We start from the raw sequence: 25,305 nt of genomic DNA, 5'->3' as shown, positions 1-25,305 counted from the left end.
TCTTCCCTTTGACTGGGTGGAAGGTAGGGTAAAGTTGTTAGGGGAGCAGGACAAAGGTTGAAGGGCATATGATAACCTCTGGTTATTATCCTTTGTACCCAAGAATCGGTGGTAATGGTTAGCCAGGCAGAAGGGTACAAAGAGAAACGACCCCCAACCACTTCCAGAGGAAAGCAGTTGGGCCACTCTTCAGGAGCACTGGTAGGATTGGCCAGGGAAAGAATCCCTGGAACCCTGGTTATGCAGACCCCCTCTGCCCTGAAAGGGGCATCTTCCCTGAAAGTTTCCCCCACTGCCTCTAGAAGAGAACTCGGCCTGTGTGTCACGGAAAGAACCTTGAGACTTTTTGTGCTATATCTTCCCACTCTTCTGGTTTCTGGAGAAAGCCCGTTGAGGAGAAGAATAATGGACACCCACAGCAGAAAGGGTCTTACCATCCTGTTCACATCTGGCCAGTGTGCTTTTAACTTTGGGTCCGAACAATGAAGAGGCTTCAATGGGAGCGTTCAGAAAGGAAGCCTTAAAGAGTTCCGTGAAATTACACAAGTGCATCCAGGCATGGTGTCTCAGAACAATGCCTGAACCCACCACTCTAGCTGCTCCTTCTGATGCATGAGATAGGTGCATGGAGGAGTTAGATAAAGATTTGATGGTGGCTAGCTGAGAGGCCACTTTGTCAGGGACCTCATCAGACACAGCTCCAGCCAAAGTTTCAGAGAGCTCAGAAATTAAGTCTCTTTGAAGCCTGGTAAAATGTGCCATATAGTTCAGGGACCTGACTGCAAAGGTTGCTGATGTAAAGGTATGCTTCCCTATTCTTTCCAGATCCTGGGACTCTTTGTTGGGCAGATGGACAGTCTGGCTTTCTTCTTCTGCTGGGTCCTTTTTAGTTGCAGCCAACACCACCATGGCATCTACAGGAAGACCTTTGGACCAATGGGGATCACTAGCAAGAGGGGACAAAATTTTATCTGGCTTTCGGGGAATGGCCTCAATGGTGTCAGGAGCCTTCCACACATGCTGCACGATAAGCCAAACAAGTTTGTCGGCAGGTGGAGTAACCCATGAGGTAGGGTGCTGGGCACAAAAGGCCTGCAGGAGCACAGACTCTTCAGAGGTTGGGTTAGAGGGCTGGCAATCACCTCTCTGTTTAAGGATTTCAAGGATATCACCAAAGGATACCTCAGAGGGTGATCGAGGGGACCCTTCCCCATCATCAAAGTCTGTGTCTTCAGTAAGAGACTCCTCTGTGGAGTCCACGTGCTTCGTCTTGCATGAGCTGTTTTGATGGTCTTCCTCAGAGGAAGAAGCTGGGGAAGACAGCACAAAAGGGGTCTCCTGTGGGAGTATGCCCTGAGGCCCTTGCACCCGGTGTCTGCTAGGAGCAGCTTGTTTACATTGCGGTCCAGAGGAGCGTGGGGAGAGTGATAGCACAGGATCGCCAACCAACACAAGAGCCTTCTCCATTAGCTGGAAAGCCGGTCCACTCGAAGAGGGGTGGAGACCCACACCAGGGGTCACCCCTCACCCAAGTGGCTCAGCCTGCCAACCTGGAGTCCCTGGATGGCTGTGAAATGCCAAAGTATGTATGCCACAGCTGACATCCTGGGCCGTGGCAAGACTCTCCTGCCACAAAGGCAACTGCAGCTCCTTAGTGAGGTCCATAAAGGGAACCATAGTGGGGGAAGACTGTGCTATATCAAGGGGCTTCAAAGGCAATGAAGGAGGAGAATTAGATAGGGGTCTTTGGTAAAAGGTGATCGCCTCCCGAGGAAGGATAGGTCCTCAGGGGTGGGATACCTCTGGCCAAAAGCAACTGATCCACAAGATGCACACATCATGTTCAGTGAGGCTTCTAGTGGATTTCACAGACATGGCTGAGGGAGAGTCAGATCTATCCAAGGATGGATCAAGCTCAGTGCCCACCATGGGGGAGGTCTGCACTGAAAACAACGGAGCTGTAATGGTCTGAACTACTGGTATCTGCACCAAGGAAATTGGTGGCAAAGGCATGGTCTGCACCAGTGATGAGGTCGGTACCGAAGTGGTTGTCGGCACTAAGGCCTGAGCTGAAACATCGGTGACAAAAACTGAATGGTCAGTACCGAGAGGGTAGTCGGTGCCAGATAAGTTGTTGGAGCTGAAAAAGGAATGGGCATCGAAACATCCATCGGCGTCATAACAGTCTGCATTGACTGAACAGTCGGTGCTGGTAAGGGAGTCTAAACTGAGGAGCTCCTCGGTACTGATGCAGTATGGGGCACACTAGTCGGTGCTGAAGTCGCAGATGCTGCCGATGGCTTTGGTGCTGAAGGTCTAGGCACTGAAAGTTCTGGAGCCGAAGAAGTCAAATCCGAACTGGAAAGCTTAGCTTTCTTAGGTCTTGGCTCCTAAGAGTCCCCAGCTGGGGATGAAGGAAGAGACTTGGCCTTTTTTTGTTCATCACTCTTTTTCTTATGGGGTCTTGGAGGGGTTGAAGCCTCTGACCCAGAAATAGCCTCTGAAAAGGGAGATTTAAGTAGCCCCTTCAAAATTTATTTATTTTTCCTTTCAACTAATGTCCTGTTAGAGAAGTTCTTACAAATCCCGCAAGGTGGGTCAACTGTTAAGTGAGGCAAACCCAAGCAGTAGACACATAGGGAATGTGCATCAGAAGTAGGTCATTTATGGCCACAATCCAAACATCTTTTAAACCCTGGACTACCTTTTTTATCTGCCATGGTGAGAAGGAATGAAGGAGAAACCAGAAAAATACCAGCAATGGTACAAGAAATATCCAAAGGTAAAAAGGAAAGGGATTTACCAACGATGGTAAAAAAAGAATTACCTCATGGTAAGAAGAGAAGAAGAAGTGTTGAAAAGAATTTGAAAAAGGTTGTCGCTAAATGCGATGAGGTAATAGATAACTATCTAATAACTTTTTTTGTGAAAAAAGCTGTCTTAGACCTTAGGTATGAAGAAAAATATTGTACTTGGCTCAAGAGAAGTAGCTTGACATGACCGAATGGTGACGCAGCAAACAAAATCTGAGGTAACAGGGAGAGGGGAATTCTGGGTAAGAGCTTAGCTCAAGAGTTTGTAGCTGGTGCGAGCTTGGAAGATGGCCGGCTCGGATCTGAGGTCAGAACCGACTACCCACACGTAAGGATTGAATGAGGATTAATAATATCAGATGGAAAGGTTAGAAGAAGAAGAAGAAGAAGAAGAGAATATTTCAGATGAAAGACAGTTGGAGGATAATATAATTGAAGATACTTGTAGGGAAAGTATTCTTAGGGAGATACTTAAGAATAGTTTGTAACTGGTACGTAGAAGTTTGATAGATATGAGATATGAAATGTTTTACAAAGAGAAAGTATTACAGTGCAAGATAAAAAGAGATGTACAACACTAGGAAATTTAGAAGCGGGTGAAGGAGAATTTGAGATAGTAGAAGAGTAAGAAGGAAATTATGATAAATCACTTGGGGGGTGTGGAGACAGAAGGAAAAACAGGAATAAAAAAAACACAAAGTAGGAAAGGGATGATTGGTGAATAGTAGCACTAAATGTAAACAGCATTCAGAGTGGCTGAATGGTGTAAAAATAAGTATGGAGGTTATATGTTTGTTAAATAAGAGGTGTGTGAAGGAAGAAAAAGGGAAAATAATTGAGGCAATCTGCTGTAAAAAAGAATATATGATTAGTGGGGGTTGATATGTATTCAAGAATTGGAAGCTTTTTTAAGTAAAGAGACAAATATACTGGCTGTGATGTTAGTAGTACCTGGAAGACTACTCGTATGTGATATAAGAAAAAGGGAAAGATGTGTATGGATAATTGTAGTTTATGCATGGACAATATGTCAGAGAAGAAAAAGATATTTGAGGAACAAAGAAACGTTACCATATTTGATATGCCAATTATTATGATAGGATATATTTTAAACACCTTTATTAAATTATCACTTAAGACATGGGCAGACATACATCACTAGAAAAGAAAACAAACCATATTATATATTTTTTCTATTTACATGCATTATAGATTAAATGTTTTCTTTATAGTGTTTGTCTTGCAGACCAAATTTACATAAATTTCTAAATTTCTGCTCTCCCTTAAAACTCACGCCTCCTTTTGAACATTATTCTGCATGGATTGTTCCCACAAATTCTATTTATTTCTATGAAATTTGCTCATTCCCTTTACTAAAAATGTTTCTTCTGGTTCTTTAATGTTTTTTTTAACAATATTTAATACTTCAAATACAATTGGTTTAGATTATGATTTACATTTTCTAGTCATTTCTTTTTTTTTTGTCAGCTAACAGAATTAAATTTAATAATACGTACTATATCTAGGCAATTCAGATCATGTGTCCCAGCTCAAAAGAATAATTTCCTTAATTACAGTCATTTGCTCCCCCAATATTTCTGATAGAGTACTCTGTGGGGAATTTTTTAAATCTGCCAATTTATTAGTTACCTCTTTCTTCCCCATCACACTTCCAACATTTGCTATTTACCTGAGGAAAAATTATTTGAAGTCTGTTTGTGTTATAAAAATACCCATGTAAATATTTCCAAGCAAAAATCCTAAACCTTCTGGACTTATTTTCATGCTTTGGGGCCATACGTATGTCCCCACATTGTTCCTATATAAACTGCTTTTCCAGTATCTTCTTCCAATCTTTTTTAACCCCCTTTCATTGCCTCTTATAGTTATCATCCAATTTTTATATGCTGTACTAATTATCCTCTTTCTAACAGCAGCTTCTCATCTAGATTTGACTTAAAACTCTACCAGAGCTGATCTTTAACTTAGAACTCCCCTATTCTCTCTGTCTGTCTATACTGTGATATCAATCGATCATAAAGACAGTCTTTAACCTGCAGTCCAAATTTCTCATTGGCCTCATCCTACTCTATTTCTTTCCTTCCTTGAGAAAATAACACAAACTATTAAAAAGAATAAAATAAATTATAAGACATGGGAAATTGAAAATCAGATAAGTAGAGAATGGACATATACAAGGGAGACTTTCAGAACTAAAATAGATTATGCAGTGCATTCAAAAATATGAAAGAAATGATAGGTGGGTTAGAAATGACTGAATATTAGATCATAGAGTGGTATAGGCTAGAATAGGAGGTGACACATAAGTATTAAAAGAAGGGAAAGAAATATAAAGAATGACTGAAGAGACTGTTAAAACAGATGAGATGAAAAGAGAAAAAGAAGTTATATACTCACCATAACGTTCCATGTTTGTTGTCCTTGATCTCCTTTTTGCTGTTTGGGTTCTGAGCCGAGGACCATATACTATAGCTCAAGAGCTTTTACTGGCTCGATGCTAGCCCCTATCCCAGCATGCCTAGTGGTAGTTACCCAGATCTCATTTGTGATAACCCAACACTAGACTATATAAAAGATAAGAGGTATACTCTACTTTACATATCCGATGACACCTGCACATAAAGGGGTGATCCCTCCACAAGGAAATAATAGTAAACTGACACTGACCATAAGGAATGGTGTAAAGGAAACCCAGCCAGTGTAGTTAATAAAATAAGGGATTCTTCTCGATCCTCCAGGAAGGGGGAAGGAGGGAGGGACACAAGAAGGAAGGCGAGATCAAGGACAACAAACATGGAACGTTATGGCGAGTACATAACTTCTTTATGTTATGTTGTCCATATCTCACCTTCATTCCTGCTGTTTAGGATAGCATCCCCAGCACCTGATTCTTGTGTGGCTCACTGGAAAAAACCTCTTCAGGACTGTGGAACCAAAGGATGCCCTGTTCCGGGAGGCCACATTTACTTTGTAATGAGTGATAAAGGTATGAGGATTAGCCCATGTAACTGCTGCACAGATCAAATCCAAAGGCAATCTGGCCTGAAAGGCAATAGAGGTAGACAAGGCTTTTGTTGGGTGCCCTTTAATTTCTCCTGGAAGTGTTTGATTACGCAACTTTTAGACATGTTTTATAGTGTCTGAAAGCCACTTTGATAAAGTCACCTTTGAGACCACACAACCTCTTTTATTGTCCGCAAAGGATATAAGCAATTGATCAGATTTTCTAAAATCTTTAGTCTTGTGTAAATAGAAACATAACTGTCTATGAACATCCAATTGATGAAGCTTATACTCTGCCATGTTGTCAGGATTGGGAAAGAACACAGGAAGCTCTATGGACTGATTCAGATTGTATTCATTACATACCTTTGGTAAGAAAGAGGCGTTGGTTCTAAGAGAAACTTAATCTTTATGGAAAATCAAGTAAGGGGGATGAATAGATAAGGCCTGTAATTCTGAAACCCTTCTAGCTGAGGTAATTGCAACCAAGAAAAGGGTCTTCCAAATCAGAAATTTGAGCGGACAAGAAGCAGAAGGCTCGAAGGGAGGAAGAATCAAAGCATCTAAAACTAAATTTAGATTCCAGGGAGGAAGAGGTTCTCTTATCGGAAGTCTTAATAGGGTAATACCTCTTAGAAAAGTCTTGCATAACCTATGGGACATGATATTGGAACCCATTTCTCCCATCTGGAAATTTGAAATGGCAGCTAACTGAACTCGAATAGTAGCTACAGCTGCTCCTTGGTCATATGTTTCAGCGAGTAATTCAAGAATTTTAAATGGGAGCAGTAAAGGGATCAACCTGATTTTTGCCTGCCCAACAAGAGAATCTCTTCCATTTACTAGCACAAAGTCTCCTAGTAGTGGGCTTATGGGAGGAAATCAAAATGTGCTGAACTGCTGGGGAAACATCAGGAAGCCTGGCAAAGACTGGAAGTGGAGAAACCAAGCTGTGAGCTTGAGAGTTTGAATGGAAGGATGGAGAGCCCCCAACTGATGTCCAAGAAGATCTGGCACTGGGTCCAGGATCCAAGGCTCCCCTTGCAGGTGAGGCCAAAGGAATGGGAACCATATCTGATGAGGCCAGTAAGGGGTAATGAGGATTAACTTGCAACCCAATGACTGTGCTTTCTGAAGAACCTTGGGGATCAGGGAAAAGGTGGAAAGCAGTCCCAGGGACCAATCGTGAACAAGTGCATCCCTGGGTGACTGTCCCGGTGGTGGGACTAGGGCAAAGTAGCTGCTGCATTTGTTGTTGAGGGGGGTGGCAAATAGATCACAAAATGGCTGGACCCATTTGTGAAAGCTCAAGTATGCAACTTCCTGCTTCACGGACAACTCATGGAGCATCAGGATGGCCCAGCTGAGCTTGTCCGCTATCACATTGGATTTCCCCGGGATGTGCATTGCAACCAGAAAGAACTGGGAAGACATTGCCCATTGCCAAACTTGTAGAACCTCTCGACACAAGGGGTAAGACCTGGTTCTATCCTGTTTGTTGTACCATACTAATGACATATTGTCCATTTGAATTGCTATAATCCCTGTAGGTAGAGAATTCTGAAGTGCTTGCAACACCAGGAGCACTGCTCTCATCTCCAGGACATTGATGTGCAAGTGGTACTCATGTTCCTGCCAAGTCCCTTGAACAGTCTGTCCCAAATAATGCCCTCCCCACCCTGTCTGGGAAGTGTCCGTGGTCACTGTGGCTACAGGTTGGGGGGGTAGAAATGGCCTGCCTATTGTCACCACAGGGGAGTGAAGCCACCACTCCAGTTCCCTTTTGCAGGGTTCCATGATCAGAATCTGATGTGATATGGGTAAATCCTGGAATGACCATTGTGCAAATAGAAGCCACTATAGAAGTCTCATATGGAAGCGAGCCATGGGGACTAGAGTGATTGTCACTGCCATAGAATGCAGTACCTTGAGGACGAATCTTGCTTGAATCCTCTTTTGTGTGAACAGTATGAGAACTTGGCGATGGATTGTTAATACTCTTTCTTGAGGCAGCTTTGCTATGACTGCCCTTGTGTCTAAATTTGCCCCTATAGAGGTAATAAATTGACAAGGCAACAAGGCAGATTTTTTGTAGTTTATGGTGATCCCAAGTTGAGAACAAAAGCAGATTGTGTAGTCCCTTGCCCTGATTAGTTGATGCTCGGTGGTGGCAGTAAGGAGCCAGTCATCTGGATATGGAAACACCCGGAATCCTTGATGCCTCAGGTGAGCTGCAACTACTGCCATGCATTTGGTGAACACCCTGGGGGCTGTAGTGAGACCAAAGGGCAGGGCTCTGAACTGATAGTGACTGGCTCCCAGCCAGAAGTGTTGATATCTCCTTGACTATCTGTCCATTTTATATGGTAGTATGCATCCTGGAGATTGATAAAGCACATCCCATTGTCCTGTCCCAGAAAGGGAAGAATGGACAGCAGTGTTACCATCTGGAACTTTGTTTTCTTGACTAACTTGTTTAGTCTGCTGAGATCCAAAATGGGTATCCAGTACACTGTTTTCTTTGGAACTAAAAAGAACCTTGAGTAAGTTCCGGATCCGATTTGATCTACAGGGACTTCCTGGATGACTCTTTTTCTTCGCAACCTTTGAACCTCTAGGTTTGCTTGATCCCAAAGACTGGGTGGAACATCTGGGATAGAGTATTGTCTTTTTGATAGGGGAGGTTTTGAGAAGGGGATACTGTAACCTCTGGATATTATGAATAGTGCCCATGTATTTTCTGTGATTATCTGCCAGGCTTTTGGGTACAAGGATGATCTCCCCCAACTGTCTCTGGAGTCAGACAGTTGGGCCTCTCTTCAGGAGCACTGGAAAGGCCTACCAGAGAAGGTATCTCTGTCATCCTGGTTCTGCGGACCCCCCCCTCTCCCGTGAGGTCAGTGTCTTCCATTGTTATTTCACCCACTGTCCCTGGGGGAAAATTCTCCACATGTGTCAGGTGAGGCTTCCTGGGATTTCCAGAATCATATCTTTCCACTCTTCTGGCCTTTGGGATAGGGCCTAGATGGAGCAGAAAAACATACTCCCATGGCAGAGAGAGTTTTACCATCCTGTTCACACCTGGTAAGAGTCTCTTTTACCTGAGGCCCGAACAAGGATGAGCCATCAAAGGGGGCATTGGTAAAGGAAGACTTGAAGGGCTCCACAAAATGACAAGGGTGCATCCAGGAATGTCTGCGTAAGGCTACCCCTGTGCCTGTTGCCCTGCTCGCTCCATCGGCTGCATAAGAAATGAGGCACATGGAGAAGTTAACCACTGAAGTCAGGGTTGCGAGTGAGAAGCCGCCTTGTCCAAGGCTCCTGCAACTGTAGGATCCTGTAAGGTGTCTCCTAACTCCTTGAGGAGATCCCTTTGAAGCCTTGTAAAGTGGGACAAATATTTCAGTGACCTGAGTGTAAAGGTTGCTGAAGAAAACATAGGCTTCCCGTAACTGTCCATCATTCTTTGTTCAGCAGATGGACAGATGAAGAAATTTCCATTAATTCCTTCTTGGTGGCTGCTGCCATGACCATAGCATCAATGGGAACACCTTTAGATAAGAGCCTGTCTTCAGGGGTTGTAATGAATTTATTGGATCTCTGCAGAAATGGCTCCATCGTGTCTAGAGAGCTCCAAGCCTTCAGACTCACTACGTGCAATAGTGGGTCGAAAGGAGGAGATCCCCAAGAGGTGGAGGGTCGGGAACCGAATGCATCCAGGTACACAGACTCATGTTCAGAAGGGGCAAGGGACTTCCAGTCACCCCTCTGTCTAAGGATTTCTAAGATGTCTGAAAAAGAGACATCTTCAGAGGGGGACTGTGGGGGACTCTTCTGAGTCATCCAAGTCTGTGTCTGATGTCAATGACTCAGGGGAGTCCACATGCTTCCTCTTCCAAGTCCTTTTCTGAGGGGCCTCCTCTGATGGGTACTCAGGTGAGGATTTGGACAAGGTGGGATCACCCAATGGGGTGTTCTAGAGCATGGATTCCCTACACTTGGGGTGGATGAGAGGTTCAGAGGCGGACACCGGCACTGAGGGCAAAGGAGCCAATGGAGCCAAGGGTGGAGTTGTCTCAGCAGACAGCACACTTCTTATCACCTCAAAGGCGTCGTGGTCTCTACTCAAAAGAATTTCTGGCATCAAAGAAGCAGGAGACTTCCTCCAAATCGAGGGTGATGGCTGCAAGGCCGATGTAGGAGCCGAGCTAACCTGCACCAAAGCTTCTAGAGGGAGAGTAGGTTCGGACAAGGGTCCGATGCTGCTCCCCCCTCAGAGCTGACAAGGGAGCATCGGCCCACAAATCCCTTAATAGAAGGAGGTATCGAGGAGATCGGAGAGGTAGTCAGAACCGAAAGACCAGAGGCGGTTACTGGAACCGACATTCCACCACTACCTCTTCCATGCACTCCAGCTCTGAACTCATAGGAGTCAGAGGAGGAATCAAGACAGGTATTGTTTGGGCTGTCAGCACCATTTCCGTCTGGGATGGGCCCAAAAGTATTTTGGCTAGTATTGGTGTCCTAAGAAGCCTCTTTATCACCCTCTCCACATCATCATCCAAAAGGCTCCTAGATGACTGAGAAGAGTGTGTCAAAGACCAATGACTGCCCACCACAGATTGCAATAATGGAAACTGTAGAGTGGACCGCATCGGTTCCAAGGCAGAAGACCTGGAATGCTTATGGGACTTTACTGGCTCCAAAGACACTGATGGAGCCGTAGGTGCAGATGTCTTGTCGGAACCGAAAGTCGGGTCTGACTTAGCTTGTGGTTTATCCTTGTCCTTAGATGAGTCCAAAATCGGAGTGAAGAGGATGAAGGCTTGACTTTATCTGATTTTTAGCTGGCTGAGTCCCCACCATGGCAGTATCAAAGGGGCTCTTCAGCAAACCTCACAAGATAAGCTTGTTTCTTCTCTCCTGCAGGACTCATGAACTAAAGGCATGGCAAATAGAGCACGAGTCCTGCAGGTGAAGAGGTCCTAAACAATATACACAACTCATGTGCCCATCCATAAGGGACATCTTTTGGCAACACAAGTCGCATTTTTTGAATCCAGAAGGTTTCGAATCCTTGGCAGTATCCTTGAACATAATATGAAACAGCATTATAACTAAGGCTATATACTGCTAGTAAGAAAACTATGAAGCACTGTGTATAGCTAGACAAAGAAGAAAACTATTGGCAATAACAGACAAGCAATATATATATATATATATATATATATATATATATATATATATATATATATATTTTTTTTTTTTTTTTAACAGACAGGGAAAAAGGAGAAGGGGGTACAGCCTCTAAGTTAAACAGTGAACTCCCACCTAAGGAGAGCCTCTAACTCAAACAGCAATTTCTTAAAAGTTAAAGGAAGGCAAGAAGGAGAAGAAAACCCTCTAATTTAAATGGGTTTGAAGGAGGGGAAAGGCCCAAGAGAAAAAACAGTTAATTTACACAAAAAACAAGTCACTCAGATGGAATAGGGATAGATATAAGTGCTAAGGACAACTATAGATAACAAAATAACTAAGCTAAACTGGAAATATTAGCTGAAAAATATAATAATAGAAAGAACACTTCGCCTGAGCCAGTATCCACAATCTCGATGCTGTAAGTGGCAAATGAGATCTGGGTAACTACCATTAGGCATGCTGGGATAGGGGCTAGCCTCGAGCCAGTAAAAGCTCTCGAGCTATAGTATACGGCTGAACCCAAACAGCAAGAACAAAGGCAAGATATGGACAACATAACATCATAAGATTTTATTGGAACAGTGTATGACAATGAAAGTACATTATGAAAACTGGAAAGATTGATGGACTGCTTATAAAGAAAAATACAAGAAAATACATATGATTGTACAAAAAAAGAGTGAAGCAAAGGAGAAGGAGAGAATAAAATGAAATAATAAAAATACATCAAAATAAATAGAACAATGTTGTATCAAACTAAGAAAAATGGAAAGAGAGCTGTATGAAAAAATTGAGAAAAAGTTTAAAAAATATGTTGTTTAGACAATATTTTAAAGGAAGAACTACAGCTGTGTAAGTTGCATTTACCTACAGTGGATATAAAAAGTGTACACACCCCTGTTAAAATGCAGGTTTTTGTGATATAAAAAATGAGACTACAATAAATCATTTTGAAACTTTTCCCACCTTTAATGTGACCTATAACCAGTACAATTCAATTGAAAAACAAACAAATCTGTTAGGAGAAAAATATATAAAAATAAAAAACGTACAATAAGCTGGTTGCATATGGGTGCACACCCTGAAACTAATATTTTGTTGAAGCACTTTTTGATTTAATTACGACATTCAGTCTTCTTGGGTAGAAGTCTATCAGCATGGCACATCTTGACTTGGCAATATTTGCCCGCTCTTCCTTGTAAAAGAGTTCAAAATCTGTCAGATTGTGAGGGTATCTCTTGTGCACAGCCCTCTTCAGGTCACCCCATAGATTTTCTATTGGATTTAGGTCTGGGCTCTGGCTGGGCCATTCCAAAACTTTAATTTTCTTCTGGTGAAGCCATTATTTTGTTGATTTGGATGTACGCTTGGGGTCATTGCCGTGTTGAAAGGTGAAATTCCTCTTCATCATTCAGCTTTCTAGAAGGTGCCTGAAGGTTTTGGGCCAAAAGTGACTGGTATTTAGAACTGTTCATAATTCCCCCCACCTTGTCTAAAGCCCCATTTCCAGCTGAAGAAAAGCAAACCCAAAGCATGATACTGCCACCACCACCAAATGTACCTTTTGGAATTGTGGGCAAAAAGTTCAGCCTCGGTCTAATCAGACCATAACACATTTTTCCACATGCTTTTGGGAGACTTGGTGTATTGTTTTGCAAATTTTAGCTGGACCTGGATTTTTTTTCTGTGTAAAAAAATGCTTCCGTCTTGTAACCCTACCCCATAGGCCAGACATATGGAGAATACGGGAGATTATTGTCACATGTTGTACACAGCCACTGAATGTGTCTTTCGGCTTTTCCCGGTTAGGGGTCACCACAGCGGAACTCCGGTCCGCTAATTATTGGCAGTTGATTTTTACGTGCCGAGTTGCCAGCCCTGATGCCCATTCACGCATGTCTCCACGCAGAAGACGCTAGTTGAGAATCGAACTGGACAGCGTCTTACTGTGAGGTGACAACGCTACCACAGCACCACCACCACGGATCATTGTACACAACCACTACTTGCCAGAAATTCCTGTAGCTCCTTCAGTGTTGCTGTAAGTCTCTTGGCAGCCTTCCTGACCAGTTTCTATCCCCTTTTCATCAATTTTGGAGGGATGTCCAGTTCTTTGCAACATCACTGTTGTTCCATATTTTCTCCACTTTATGATGACTGTCTTCACTGTGTTCCATGGTATATCCAATGCTGTGGAAATTTTTTTGTAACCTTCTCCTGACTGATACCTTTCAACAAATGAGATCCCTTTGATGCTTTGTAAGTTCTCTGCGAACCATGGCTTTTGCTGTAGCAGGCAACTGAGTAAATGTCAGGAAAATCCTACTAGGACAGCTGAATTTTATTTGGGGTTAATCAGAGTCTCTTTAATTGATGGCAGGTGTGTAACCAAGAAGACTGAATGCTGTAATTAAATAAAAAAGTGTTTCAACAAAGTATTAGTTTAAGGGTGTGCACACTTATGCAACCAGCTTATTGTAGTTTTTTATTGTTTATATTTTTCCCCTAAAAGATTTGTTTGTTTTTCAATTGACTGTCAGATAGATAAGACCCCTTTGAGAACCCTTCCACACGATATTTTTATTGTTATTTTATTGGACTGATTTTTTTCTAATGTTTTTACTATTTTCTGCCATAATTGTGATATATCCCTTTAAGAATACTGGCTTTTCAGGAACATTGGTCAGACATTCCTTGAATAACACATTTACAGTCTAGGTATTGCTTTCTATTCAGTAGATGTCTACTTTAGCTACAGTGGCTTATGTCCAGTAGTTTGGAACTGAAATTATATATTTTATGTATCTGAAAGTGTACTTTTGGAACATAAACTGTGTGTTTTTATGTAATGCTTATTTACACTTTGTGACAAACTACTTTTTTGATTTTACAGATAGCTATTTTTCTAGGCAAAATGTTCTGTTTTCTTTACAAAAGTGGATTGTGTACTGTTTGTGCAACTTTTTGTGGAGGAACTGGAAATTTTAGAAGGGTTGTGTTCTGCTTAGGTGAACTAAGTGACAACTTACCTTCCGAATGACCCTGTCTACCACAACTTAACAGCAGTTAGGCTACTTCCCTGTCTACTGTATGGATACTTATCCCAGTCTTGCTGCTCCTTCCTCCAATGCACCTAAAAAGAAAAAATCACAAGCCCTTGACCTTAATGTGGGCTTAGTCTGTGCTTCATCTGATGGTAGGAAAGTCTACAGTGGCTGTTTGCTGGTCAGAAATCTTGAATTCTCCTCTGGATAGGGAGGTTTTATTTGGGCCTTCTGCTACACAGGTCCTCAAATAATGGGATAAGAGAAGTAAATTAATGTTTCTAGGATTTTTCAGGTGCCCAAGTTCTTTCCCTTTAAATCCTCTGCACCCAAAGTGGTGCTGGCAGGAGGGGGTCTAATGACAAGTCCAGAAAAGGGTCAGTTACACTCCTCGAAACGAGGATGATAGACTCCAGATCAATCCCCCAGCCCATTATCTCTTCATCTTTCACAGAAACTGACTAAATGCTCACTTTAAGCACCAGATTGTTTCAGACAAACTGATTTAGAATGTGATTCAGGAATATTACACATGGCAATGGATAGTGAAGCTCCCTCAATTCAGAGGAATCATCCTCACCCTCCCATTTAAAACAAAATTGTTTCCTCTAGTGTTCCAACATGTTATATGCAGGAGTCATAGAGCATGTATTTGTAGATCAAACCAGAAAAGGCTTTTGATTCCAGAAAGTTTCTGGTTCCAAAGGAGAGCTCTTGGAGACCAGTTGTGGCTCTTTATTCTCTCAATCTTTTTTAAGGATTCCATAGTTCAGGATGTTGACCCTTCAAATAGTGTCAGTTCTAATGCCAGATCAGAGTCTTATGCTAACTTTAGACCTCAAAGATGCTTGCCATCGCATTCCAATAGCACGCAATTTAAAGAGGTTTCTAATATTGTGTGTGTCTGGGTCACTTTATCAATTCCCTGCTTTACCCTTTGGGTTTTCCACTACATAGAGTGTTTACAAAGTAAGTAGCCCCAGTAGTAATGCACTGAATAATTTTTATTTATTTATACATGTTACCCGAATAGTCCAACTGGGCAGCAAGCCCCTTTTTCCCCCAGAGAGAAGCATTTCTTTATAGTAAAACAAAGGTACTGTTGACAGAAAATAGTTATACAGTACATATTATAGTTAACTGATAACTATACAGGCATTCTAAAATATATACTTTAATGGTACAGCAAATGTTTGGAGACAGCTGTAGCGTACAGTTCCACCATAATTAGTAGTTGATGACAGAATAGATTTGCCTGATGGTAGTGTGGTATGTCAGAGTTCAAGCTGGAAAAAGGCTGAGAGTGAAAGTAGCAGTTACAGTATGAGGGCAGGAGTATCTGGCTGGGGTGAAGAGGAAATATGGAGATATTACAGGTACAGTAAGGACGGGTTAGTCTGAAGTTGAATGTGCTTTTTCAGTTAGTGGTAAGTCATTGATAGACTGTCTAGGGGAGAGACATGGTAAAGAGTAAGAGAGGTTATGAGAAGTATGGGGAAGAGAAATATATAGGGCGATAGAGAGGTGTGTTGTGATTTGAAGGACTTAGTATTGTCAATTTGTCTGATAGGAATAGGTAGGGAATTCCATTTTCTTGTGACCTAATTAGAGTAAAGTGAGTCCACTGCAGTATTGTTGGATTTGTTAGCAAGCAGTTGAGATCTGTTAGCAGTAAAGAGTTTCTGATATAGTGAGAGATGGTGCCAGTTAGCAATGGACAGTTATCTGATTTGATAATACGTAAATGGTTTGTTGTTTACTAAGAGAAGGTCAGGTAATTTGGGAGTTTTATCCTTTGCAGCTGCTTAAGTTCAAGGCAGTGGTGGATTCTATTGGACAAATTAGTAGCAAAAATTGCTGTATTATTGTAGCATTGCTGAAGTTGTTCCAACTATGTGGATTCTAAGTTAATGAGAACAGAGCTGGCATATATTAGACCAAGGAGGAGATAGGTTGAGGAAATTTGTTTCTTAGCACTGTCTGTTAGGTATTGTCTAATCCTGCATAGAAAGCCCCATTTTTGTGTTTTTTTTTTTTTTTTTTCTTTTTTACTACTTTTTTATATGATTATCAAATTTCAGGTGTTCATCTACAGTTACTCATAGAACTTTGGTTTGTGTTACTAACTCAGTTTGGGTATTGTTACTTGAAGATAACTGTTTGAGTTTGCATGTATTTTTGTGCAGATAGAATTGATTTAATTTTTTTGGACGGTAGAAGTAGTTGGGAATGATATGAGACATCTTTCTATGAAGGTGAAAGAATCTTAGGTGATTAATTGGAGGTTTTGGAGGTTTGGGCAGCGCATAACAAAGTGGATTCATCTGTATACTGAGCTATAGAGGTATGCTTACTTGCCAGATGGAAATCATTTATGAAGATATTAATGAGAATGTGACCTAGGGTAAACCCTTGGGTTACATAAATGGATACATAAAGAAAATCTGAAATAGTATTTTGCCATTTAATTGTCTGACTTCTATCAGACAGGTAGTTCTGGAACCAGGTGAATGATGGAGTAGAGATATTTAGGGAAACCAGTCTCTACAATAGTTTGTTATGATCTACCATATATAAGGGTTTAGAAAGGTCTAAGAAAAGTGCTGATACTAGATTTCCTGATGTTCTGTGTGTTTACGGTATGCAGAAGGTTTAGGAGTGCATTGGTGGTGCAGTGATGGAGTCTAAAACCATGGTATGAATTGTATAGTAGCTTGTTTCAGACATAGTATAGTAGTTGGGATTGAATGCATTCCTCAAGGATTTTAGATAAAGGAGAAAGAACGACAACGGGTCAGTAATTAGACATGTCTTTCAATTTGTCTCCCTTATGCAGGGGTGAAGGTGGGGAGATGGTCACTAAGTGAATCTGACAGGATTCCTGCATCTATTATACTTTGGGAGAGGAGGGCAGGATCCAATAAATGACAGAAAATTGAGAGGGATGGGTGTCAGTGGTCTAGGTTTGAAGTTTAAGGAGGAGGTTAAGTAAAAGTGATTGGATGAAATAGCTGTTATGAATGTGAATGCTACTGAATTGTATGTGTAAGTGAAGTTTGTGTAGTGAGGGGTATAAGTTAGAGGTGATTTGATGGGGTGGCTGTTGTGTGTATGAATGGTAATGGTTGTGTGTAAGGAGGTGGACTTTGTGTAATAATATTAGATACAGCGGGAGGTGGGTGAGAATTGAGGGTAGGGTAAGGGAGCGAAGTAATCCTGATTAGTAGTGAGGATGAATGGAGCGGGCTAGTCCCATTTCTGGGACAAGGGTTTAGTAAATAAAAATAATCTGTTGTAATGGCAGCCAGGTAGAGTACTGCTTTCACTTAAGGGGAACAGTTCAGTTTGTTGTATTTAAATGTCTCCTTTTTATTTTTCATTCCTTTTACTTCTGTCTTAATATGGAGCTTAAGATGAGTATGGGAATAGCTAATGAGTGGTTGGTGCAAATGAATGAGCAAGGCTTCTGAGCACTGGGCTTCCTGTTCTACTATTTTGTGAGCAAATTGGGTACCATTTTAAATAAAATGCCACTTGCAGGGTATCCTTATTTTAGCCTTAATTAGACAACTTGTATATTTGTGCAAAGTCTTTTCTAGTTGTCAGGACTTCTTAACAAAGATATCTTCCCTCCTAGGGCATCTGGGATTCCAGATAAATATGTAATAATCATCCCTCACTCCATCATACAGGATTGTGTTTCGAGGTTGCCTAATAGACACTGTACCTCAAAAGATATTCCTTCCTCAAGAAAAGGTGGATTTATATCTGGAAGTCTCCCTAAACTTTTCTTACTGGTCTCAAGCTACTGAAAAAGTATCAAGATATTATACCTTATTGCTTCTATTATTCTAATGATTCCCTTTGCCAGGTTACATGTGAGAAATATTCTGTGATTCTTCAAAAACATATGGACACAACATTCTCATCCCCTGGAGTTACAGATTCCAACCTTGGGCTTAATTGAGTTCAGAACTGCATTAGTGCTGATCAGATAGCTCACAAACCAGGTCTCCCTTTTACTACACCCACCCCAACAGATTCTGCACTAATTCCTCAGATTTTGCTTGGTGAGCAATTTCAGTGGGAATAAAAGTACAAAGGCTGTGGGGCAGTTCAGACAGATCAAAACACATTAATATCAAAGATATACTGGCTGTGATTCATGCCATAAAAATCTTTGCATCATCTCTGGGATCCAGGTCCACTACAGATCATGACACCACAGTGATGTGGTACATAAACAAACAGGGGAATATAATACAATTATGTAAGTTGCACTTACCAATAACAGTAGATGTTTGAATTCTTCACTGCTGCAGCAGTTGCTCCCACCTAACATCTGCATTCTTGTATATAATTATTGTGGAATATAACATCTCTTCTTTCTTATGTCTTGGTTTGTTGAGGATGAATTTCCCATTTTTTGTTGAGGGGCAAGAAAATCCTGAAGATTGAAGTGGCTGTTTATATAGCCCCCTCCAAAAAGGGCTCAGCCTATAAACAGCCAGAGTGACAATGTGGGAGAGGATGAAAGCTTTTCAAAGCTGGTCAGCTACTACATCCTTGGCAGGATACAACCCATAAGCTACTGCAGCAGAGAGAATGATGAACACTGAGGACATTTTACCATTTTTGGGAAAAGATGTAAAAATAGGAAAAGGAAGAATGGATGCAATGTTTGGTGAAGAAGGAAAATACAGTTGTGTAAGTAAACTTACCATAACAATAGATGTTTGAATGATCACACTGTAGCCTAAGCTATATGATTTACATCCTGCATAGGTTATAACAGCCAGCCAGCTTCCAAAGCTTCATGACATCTTCCACAAGCCTGAACCATTATTCACTTTGAGCTAAGCTAAAAGCCAGGTTTGAGAGCCAAGCCCTTTGTAGGATTTAGGCAAACAGGGAGAGTGAGGCTCAAGCCCTGAAAAAAAATGCTAGGAAAAGAAAAAAATACATATCCACACCATGAAAAAAATTAAATAAAAATAAGTGGAATGGGTGGAGGAGTGGCTACTGCAGCAGTTATCATTCAAACAGCTACTGTTTTAGTAAGCTTGCTTACACAACAGTACTATATTCATCATTATTAATAGTAGCCTAAGCTATAAGGGAAGATTATTACAACTTAGCAGAACTGGGAGGAGGAGGAGGAAGGACAAGGTAATAGGAGCCCCCTGGAGAATGGCCCTAGCAAAGCTTGTCCTAGAGCTAGAAAATAAATCTGTTTTATAGTCCTTTGTAAAATTATGCACAGAGGATTGAGTTTCTGTTTATAGAATACTTCTAGAATCCAACCCTTTCTGAAAAGCCATTGATGAAGCCAATACCCTGGTCGAGTGAGCCTTCACCCTGCTTGGAATATTTATTTTTATTCATAAAGAAATAATAAATATTTAGTTATTTAAATAATATAGTAATGATGCTAAAAAGGATAAAATACAAACAAAGGAAATATTCATACTATATACAATATATACAAAAGTCTGAATTCAATAATAATAATATTCAAACTCCAAAAAAGGTTCTTCTTTTAAATAAAAAAATACTGGAAAGACACCAAACAAGAATGCAAAAGTCCAGTGTGAATTGAGTGCTTTCTTTCATTTTAATTCGACAAACTTCTTCAGAACTAATGACAAACCTCACAACCCACTGTTATATACATCAAATTAATTATCCAATCAATTAAATAATTACATATTCAAGTTACAATACTATTCACAGTAAAAATATAAAAAGTGTGCACTTTTATAAAATGGTAGAAAATTATGATAATAGAAAATATTACATACAAATCAATAATGACATTTATCTTTTAAAAGATATTTAATATTTAAAGTGGAAATCTCTCAGCATTTAAAAACACCTGTCATTTCAGTTCTTTGACCTCTAAAGCAGTGTTCCATTCTGTTACAAAAGGCACCTGATTTATCATGTCTAGAATATGAAATACAAACTTCTTAAAATCTTTGCATTCACTGGCATGTTTAGCCAGGGCATTATTAAAATCTCTTTTTTTTTTTGATAGCTAACATGTGTTCATAAATCCTTTTGTATAATGCTCTGGTGGTTTTTCCCACATAGAAACAGCTGCAATTAGTACAGGAAGTTAAATAAACTATTCCATGACTTTTGCAGTTGTATCTGCCCTTGCTATAAATTGTCCTTTTAATTTGAGGAAAAAACATACTACTGGATGAATCAATAAATCTGCATTGTTTGCAGTTATGACAGGGGTATGTCCCTCTAGGGCCCTGACTGCAACCTATGCCAAATGAATCTTGTACTTCAAGTATAGACTTACTTTTTTATAAATGAAACAAGGATGGTCCCCCAAAACTCTTGTCAAGTCACTGTTTCCTAAAAATAACCTTCCAGTTATTAATGAATATTTGTTTGACTTCATTTGAATCTGAACAAATAGGTATAGGAAAGGCACAATTTAAGGATGTCGCATTTTTCTGTTCATGTTGTTTAGATTTAAATCCACTAATAAGAATAGGTGAAAACCTATCCTTTCTAGCTTCTATAATCTCTTCTTTCAAAGTCACTAATCTCATAAGGATAGCCTCTTTCTACAAACATAGAAATAAGTTTAGCTAATTCTCCATAGAATACTAAATCTTCAGAAATCAATCTACTCAACCAAATGATCTGCCCATGCACTATATTGACCTTCTTATAAGCTGGATGGCCACTATCAAAATGCAAAAAAATATTGGTGTATGTCTCTTTTCTATATATAGTACTAGTAAAAGACCCCTTTTCCACATCCATTGAAATACTTAAATCAAGGAAATTAACTTTACTTGTGAAGTTTAAGACAAACCTTAAACCACCCCATTAGAATTAATGGAATCCAGAAACAGATATAACTTTTGAATATCTCTGTTCCAAATGAAAAACAGATCATCTATGTAACGTCTGTAAAGAGAAATATATTGGAACCCTTCTAACTTAGTCAAAGTGGACAATTCCCACCAACTTAGAAGCAAACTGGCAAAAGCAGGTGCTACTTTCACACCCATAGCAACACCACATAGCTGTCTATATTTCTTTTGATAAGAAGAAATTGTTCTTCAAAACCAGATCTAACAACAGACAAATGGTGTTAACTTTAACTTCTCCGAAGGTGGTGTAATGATTCAAAAACTTTTTCACATAGTCTATACCTGTCACTTGATCTATAGATGTATAGAGTGAAGTAATATCCACAGTGACTAAATAAGTTTCTGTACCTAAAAGGTATATTCCTTTACTAGATCCACAAATTGCCATGAATCCTTCAAGAAATATTTTGACAGGCCAAAGGATTCAGTATATGGTCTAAATAATAGGAAATAGTTACAATTTTACCTTTTTTCACTGAAACAATTGGTCTGAAGGGTGGCTTATTCACATCATTATGGATTTTAGGTATACCAAAAAGTATACCTAATAAAGGTGCTTCCACAAGTAAAAATTCAAAAGTGGCCAGATCAGTATAGCTACGTTTTTTATATTTCTACTGTGAATGGTATTCTAATTTGAATATGTAATTATTTAATTGACTGATTGGATAATTCATTTGATGTATATAAGAGTGGATTGTGAGGTTTGTCATTAGTTGTGAAGAAGTTTGTTGAATTGAAAGAAAGCGCTCAATTCACACTGGACATTTGTATTCTTGTTTGGTGTCTTTCCAGTATTTTTTATTTATTTAGTCTAGTTGGATGCTGGTTTGGTGGTTTGGTTTTCCTAAAGGTTCTTCTTTTCTTTAACAATCAGAGGCAAGATTCAGCTGCTAAATGTCAATGAGATATTACTTTTGTCCAAGGATTATTAATAAATAGTTTAGGATGAATCCTGTGTTCTTTAACTTTGGTCTTTTTGAAGGCTGTTTCTTATAAGAAAGTCAGGAAGTTTTCAAAAAGTGGTGAAGCAGTAGATTTCCATTTTTAGTAATGCTTTTCCTTGCTACCACAAGAATAGTCCATAACACAAAAAGTTTATAATTTTTGAAGATATGACCATCATTTATATTAAATAGAATTAAAAATTTAGATATTGAAAATGTGACAGAAAATAGAGCTTTCAAAAAATCATCTAAATTACATCAAAATTAACTTAGAGAAGGAAGAGTAAAGAAAACATGTAACCAATCAGCATTACATTCTTGTATACATCTCCAACAGTGTATATTATTGTTTTTACTAATTTTATCTATTTTATTTGGAGTTAAAAAGTCCTGTGTAAAAAATTCCATGTAAATATATGCCAATATTGAGACCAAGAATTAACAGAAGATAAAATATGGGATTTGTTCTCAGAAGTTAAACAAGTGATGTGACCCAGTGTAATATAATTCCAAAGTGTATCATTTAGATTTATCTTGTATTTTATAAAAATGTTGCATAATTTTGAAGTTAAATTTTCAATTTTTGTTTTATTGTAAATGCTTTCATAGAAAAATATTAGTTTAGTAGTTTTAAAAGTGTGAACGAATAACAGAAAAACATAATTCTTGTGTTTGTATTTTCACAAGCTGTAGTAGCTTTAGTACAGTTATACCTAAGTATTCAAATGATGAGGCTTGTTTGTCAATAATGTTTTTTTCTTTTATTTGTTTTTTTTTTTTTTTTGTATTTAGTATTATAAATTTAGATTTAGATTTGAAAGGGCGGTCGCGGTGGTGCAGAAGTTAGCGTTGTCACCTCACAGCAAGAGGTTCTCTGGTTCGATCCTCAGGTGGAGTGCCTTCTGTGTGCAGTCTGCATGTCCTCCCTGTGGTCTTGTGGGTTTCCTCCGGGTGCTCTGGTTTCCTCCCACATCCCAAAGACATGCTGTAGGTGGATTGGAAACTCTAAATTGGCCCTAGGCGTGAGTGAGTGCATGTGTGTGCCTTCTGTGAAAGGTTGGGTGCCGGGCTGGCAACTCGACACCGTAAAACTCCACTGCCAATCATGAGTGGACAGGTGATCCACTGTGGTGACCCCTAACCAGGAAAAGCTGAAAGAAGAAGAAATTTTCATTTTGATTGATTAAAGTAAAGACCGGAGATGGATTGGAATAATTTTATTGTGGATTCTAGTTCTGAAATACTTGATCTTGAATTGGATAGTGTTAATAATATGTCATCTGCAAACAATATAATTTTAGAAGACTATTGATTAAAAACATCTAGGCCGATAATATTTGCATTTGGTTTAAAATACCAAAATTTTCAATGGCGAGGGCAAATAAAATTGGAGATAGTGGGCAACCTTGTTTAGTACCTTTAGCTAGAAGGATGAATTCTGAAGTAAAGGGAACAATTTTGACATAGGCAGTGCTATTGTTATAAATATTCTTTAAGAGAGAAATGAAACATGTAGGAAAACCAAATAGTTTTAAAATGTTAAATAAGTAATTCCAATTTAAAGAGTTAAAGGTTTTTCGATATCTAGGCTAATTACAGGAGCTTCTTCATTCCTTCTATTCAAAAAATAATATACACCTAATATTATTTTGAGTTTGCCTTTGATGTATGAAACCTGACTTATTAGAATTAATTATATGGGCAATGAGTTATTTTATTTTGTCAGTAATAATGGATATGAAAATCTTATAATCAGTATTTAGAACAGAGATAGGTCTATAAGAGGAGCAACATTGTAGATGTTTATTGCCTTTTAATATAGGAGCAATTAATGAATATTTCTAGGAAGGAAGAATCTTTTCTGGAGACTGAATTTCAATTAAAGTTTTATGAAAAAAAAAGATGTGATAGAAGGAGGAGACAATTTATAGATTTCTATTATTATTCCATTCATACTTGGAGCTTTATTGGGTTTTAATTGTTAAATTTTATCTATAATTTATTTATAAGGAATTTGTTTACATAATTCAATTTTTAATTCTGTTTGTATTTTCTTAATATTAAGAGAATCAAGATTTAATACGGAAGCTTTGTCATCAGAATTAGTCTTTGTTTTGGAGTGTATAGTGGAATCTAAAAGCATCTAGAATATCATCAGTATCAGAGGTGGTTTTCTTATTTCCCTTATGCCTAATTTCCACAATATTATTAATTTTTGATTTCATTTTGACTCCTATTGATAAATTATGCATATATTTGGAGGATAAAGAATAGGAATTCATTTTTAATCTTTCTAAAGCCAAATTTTATTTATGAGATAAAATGTCAGAATATCATTTATTTAGTGCTTCTATTTCTTTTATTTTAGATTTACTATTTTATAGAACTTAGATTTAGCCACTAAAAGTTGAGATTGAGTGTTTTGTAGTTCTGAATCCCATTCTTTAATTTTATTTTTATACCAAGTTAGAAGTTTAAAACTGCGGTGGTGGTGCTGCAGTAGCACTGTCACCTCACAGTAAGACGTTGTTCTGTTCAATTCTCAGCTAGAGCATCTTCTGTCTGGAGACATGCATGAATGGGTGTACCTTCGTTGAAGGTTGTGCGTCAGAGCTGGCAACTCAGCACATAAAAATCTACTGCCAATCATTAGTGGACTGGAGTTCTGCTGTGGCGACCCCTAACCAGGAAAAGCTGAAAGACACAACAACAACAACAGCCAAGTTAGAAGTTTACCATAAATATAAGCCTTCAATGAATCCCAAATCATGACTTTGTTGATATAAGAAGAGTTATTAGATTCCAAAAAAGAAATTTAATTTGGACATTAACCAGGGTTTAAACTCTTTAAGTTTAGTTATATATGCTAGATAATCTTTTAAAGTTAGACTGAATTTTAAAAATAAGACTTGTCCATCTCCATTCAGTAGTTTAGTCTCTAAAAGTGACAGGAACATTTTTATATAATTCCACAAAAAACAAGTATTGAAGAGTCAGAACTATTATCAGTTAGGTTATGGTAAAATATTTTGAAAGAAGTAACTATTTTCCTGTATTTAAGTTTACTTCTGCAGAGTTCTAAAAAGCTGCTGTCTTCACTTAACCATCTTGGCTCCACCCCCTTGGCTGGAATAGTTTTGCTGTGTGAGAATAACAACAGTTAATAACCTGGAATAACCATTTTGAAATAGCCTGTTTTGACACAGGTTGCCATTCTTACTTTCATATGAAAAGAACAATTGACAAGAAGTTCTGAAAGATTTTTTTATGTCAAGAGAGTACTTGAGTTGTCTGTGGACATCCAAAGTATGAGGTATCCTTTCTCCTTCATTTTAAGTTCTAGATAGAGGACAGGGATATGGACAGATTGAATTAAGAT

The sequence above is a fragment of the Protopterus annectens genome, chromosome 9.part0, assembly GCF_019279795.1.
Source record: "Protopterus annectens isolate FY-2018-M chromosome 9.part0, PAN1.0, whole genome shotgun sequence".
NCBI classification, from domain to species: Eukaryota; Metazoa; Chordata; order Ceratodontiformes; family Protopteridae; genus Protopterus; species Protopterus annectens.
The sequence above is the reverse complement of the archived record's forward strand: the minus strand, read 5'-3'. Positions refer to the sequence as shown.